General features: G+C 46.6%; 1 pseudogene; it reads left to right on the forward strand.

Annotated features, from left to right (window-relative positions):
* LOC101663458 overlaps nt 1-3,811 on the forward strand; it is a 15,166-nt pseudogene extending 11,355 nt beyond the window's left edge.
* The last annotated feature ends 441 nt before the right edge of the window (nt 3,812-4,252 follow it).

Below are 4,252 nucleotides of genomic sequence, written 5' to 3' on the forward strand. Positions count from 1 at the left end.
TCCCTTCTGCACCTCGTGGTCAGACAGGCTGGTGTGCTTCTTCCATGTGGGCTTTGATGCTTCTCAGACATCGGCATATTTTTATGTGAATATTCAGCACTGGAAGGAGTGCAGGTGTTGAAGAATTAGCCTCAGACGCCTGTACTGTTGGGGGCTTTCCAAAGAACTATGTATCAGCCTTCAGTCCTGTGACACAGCACCCTAGCCCAAGGTAAGGTCAATTGGATCTGAAGGAGGGGAAATTACAGAGCAATGTTTCGATTTCTTGTCCCTTCATCAATCTCACCTTTTCTGTTATGGTTCAGTATGATACTGTGTATCTGACACCAGGAGAATTTCTTTAATCTACTTTACAGCCTGCCTATCACTCCTTGAATTCATCAATCAATCCATCCATTTTCATTTATATCAGTGGTTCTCAACCTTCCTCATGCCACAACTCTTGAATACAGTTCCTCATGTTGTGGTGACCCCCCCAACCATAAAAGTATTTTTGTTGTTACTTCACCACTGTCATTTTGCTATTGTTATTAATCCAGTGACCCCTGTGAAAGGGTCATTTGACCCCCAAAGGACTCATGACCCACAGGTTGAGAACTGCTGGTTTATATGTATATTTTCCCCTCAAGTACTTTTGAGTGCCAGGTGTGCTCTATTCTTCTCCTAAGCACTGGCAGAGCATCATATGGAACACACAGAGAAAGCAATACAATATAAGATACTACTCTGCTCTTGAGATAGGTACACTCCCTTAGGGAATTCAGATATAAGCAAGCAAATAATTCCACAATACTCATAATATATAAATTATCTACGAGTCACAAATATGACATGTGTCCAGTGAAGTGTGATTGGGGGAGGTGTCATGGGGAAGGGCCCGGAATGGAGCCGCACAGTCAGTGTCTGGGAGGTCTGCAAGAAAAGGGCGCACACAGACAACGCAGCATTCATCTCTAATTCATAAATGTCCTTGGTGCGTCTGAAGATCAGAAACAAGACATGTGAGTGTGAGGGAGAACTGGCATGCCAGGTCAGCATGAGGTCAGGGCTAGTTTCTGAAAGGCCTCAACAATGATGTGAAAATTAGAGACTTTATTACACGTGCAAAAGAAACCCTTCAAGAGAGGGATAGAGAGAAACTCTGGTTTACATTTTTAAAGGATATTCACTCTCTCCTTCCTTTTACCAAATCGTTACTTCTACACTTCTTCCTTTTTGAATACTTTGATCAGCACCTAAGTAGAACCAGGACGTCTGGTGGCATAGTGGGCTGACTGCTCTTTGGGTTGCTAATGACTCAGCTGCTCTGCAGAATGAAGATGAGGCTTTCAACTCTTACCAGGATGTACTCTTTGAAACTCACACAGAAAGCTCTACTCTACCCTATGGAGGCATTATGAGCTGAAATAGCCTAGATGGGAGTGAAGGGTTTTTGAGGTTTGCGGGTAAGATTTAAAACTTGCACGACACCCTACTGGAGAATAGTCATGGATAATAAACCTCTATGTATAGGGCTGGCGTAGACTGGGGATAGTTGGTGGCTCACTCATTGTAAGCAAAGGGTCTCAGTCATTTAAGTTCTCTGCAAGAAAGTAAAAATTAAAACGTCCAGCCTTTCCTTGAGTGAAGATGTAGGCAAAGTGTTGCTCATTTTTAATCACTCATCCATTCAATAAATATTTATTGAGTGCCGGCTATATGTCATCGTTGTTCTAAGTGCTAGAATACAACTATGAATAAGAGAGATAATATTTCTATCCTCTTTCAGCTTTTAGTCTATTGATTTACATATCCCACTAGGGCATGCTATTTGAGGGGTGAATTTGCTAGATAATTGCTTGTTCAGTTTCAGAGGGCACTGGTCTACATAAGGGCATCATACTAAATTAGTCTGGCCCACTGAATCCTCACAAGGTCATGCATTTGCCAGGGCTCTATAACAATACCATACCTGGACTTGCAACCATTATTGAATACATACATCCTCTGTAATATGTGCCTAAATAGTCTTGTCATCTTCAGGCAAAAGACAATTTCAATTAATTTCAAGCTTCTAAGTGAAGGCATTTTGCTGCTGGCACGTTGACCATTCACTTATGTCTCTCTTAATCAAAGACTTTTAAAATAACTTATTAAATTAAAATGAAGCATTCAAAGACACAGAGAGAATCATGTCTTTTGAACAAGAATTTAAATAAACAGGATTAAAAATTCACTTTCTTCTAAGAAGAAAACCAACAGAGAAATAATTAAAATTCGGGCCATGAAATCAATCATTTTCCCTCCACTTAAGGAAATTGACTTAGAATTTATGAAGAGGCTTAAAAAGCACCTCTTAGAACTTTATATCGACTTAAATTTAAGTGAATTAGCAATATGACCAAATATTTTTGAGTAAATGAACTTATCAATCAACTAATAAATATTTACTGAGAACCTATCTCTCTCTATATGGACATGGAAGCAACAGCCAAGAAATCAAATGACTTATCGCATTGGGCAAACCTGCAGCACAAGACCTTTGTAGAGGGTCAAAGAGCAAAGATGTTGCTTTGAGAACAAAGATGTCGCCTGACTCGTGCTATGGTGTATTCGACTTCCTTGCATGCATGCTAGGGCTGGGCAATGACTAAGGAGGACCAATGAAGAACAGACGCATTCTTTACTGTAGTTCTGGCAGTAGTGCCATGGACTTCAAGAAGAAGAAACAAGTCTGCCTTGAAAAAGTGCGGTCAGAAAGCTCCTTAGAAGTGAGGCTAGCTTGAAGGCGCTGAAGATCTCCGGTGGGTGGCTTCCTTCAACGGCAAGAAGGAGAAAGCTCAGCTTAGAGGAGCTCAAACACAACCTGCAGAAGGAGATCTCCTTGGCCAAGGCCAAGTACAGCATCACCGACTTGTTCCGGACGCCCATCCTGCGCAGTGTGTCGCTCTGTCTCTTCCTGGCCTGGTTTTCCACCGGGTTTGCCTACTACAGTTTAGCCATGGGAGTGGAAGAGTTCGGGGTCAACATCTATGTCCTCCAGATCATCTTTGGGGGAGTTGACATCCCCGCCAAGTTCATCGCCATCCTCTCCATGAGCTACCTGGGCCGGCACATCACAGAGACTGCGGCTCTCCTCCTGGCCGGAGGGGCTATCCTGGCGCTCATCTTCGTGCCCTCGGAGCTGCAGACCCTGAGGACGGCACTGGCTGTGTTTGGGAAGGGGTGCCTGTCCAGCTCCTTCAGCTGCCTCTTCCTCTACACCAGCGAGCTGTATCCCACCGTCATCCGGTAGGTGTGGCTGCCGGGATCAGCCAGAGAACACAGCATCAGGGAGATGGCAGCTTCCTCCTGTCCTCTGCCCAGGGGCCCATCCCCTGAGCGTCCCACGTCCGGGCTGCCACTTCCTGTTCTGCACACCCCCTCCCCCCCACCCAGGCAAACAGGCTTGGACATCAGTAACCTGTGGACTCGAGTGGGCAGCATGATGGCCCCGATGGTGAAGACCCTGGGCTAGGTGCAACCCTTCATCCCTAACATCATCTATGGGGTCTTCGCCTTCCTGGGAGGCAGTGCTGCCCTCTTCCTGCCTGAGACCCTCAACCAGCCCTTGCCAGAGACCATCGAAGACGTGGAAAAGTGGTCCCAGTGGGCCAAGGAGGCAGAACCAGAGCCAGAAGCAGAAAAGGCCTCCCAGAGGGTTCCTCTGCACCCTGTGACCCAGGGCTCGCCCCCAGCGGAAAGCAGAAGAACACCTTTCCTCGCCCTCCGGGGACTGGTCCGAACCCGGGCCCTCCCCACCTCTGAGCTCTTCAGACACCTGGGGGACTGAAGACAAAATCTACTGAGCGTTGGGTGAAAGACTGTCCATCCCACCACCACCAACGCCCCAAGCCCAGGCCTGGCCAGTTCAAGGGTTCCTCCCAGGCCTTCCCACACCCACCCTGCCCTCATCCTCCCTAACGCCCAAGCCTCTGCCCTCTGTTGGTCCCTGGGGCCCCTGGCTCAGTGCTGGGCACCCAAGACAAAGACAGTCTCCCCATCGAAGCCCTCACCCCTTTCTCCAAAATGGCTTTCCGGGAAGTGGGGGTCAATAAACAATGATGAGGAACTTAAAAAAAAAAAGAAGTGAGGCTAGCAAGACATTGTCTCGCATACTTTGGACATCAGGAAAGACCAGTCCACATATGATCAGTAAAGTCCAGTCCTCGGGAAAAAAATACCATGTTTGGACAGGTCTCTCTTACAGAACACTCTATAGTTTTCATGTAGG

This window comes from Echinops telfairi, unplaced genomic scaffold (genome assembly GCF_000313985.2).
Source record: "Echinops telfairi isolate 266 unplaced genomic scaffold, ASM31398v2 ScPeMD7_1;HRSCAF=3_0, whole genome shotgun sequence".
Lineage (NCBI taxonomy): Eukaryota > Metazoa > Chordata > Mammalia > Afrosoricida > Tenrecidae > Echinops > Echinops telfairi.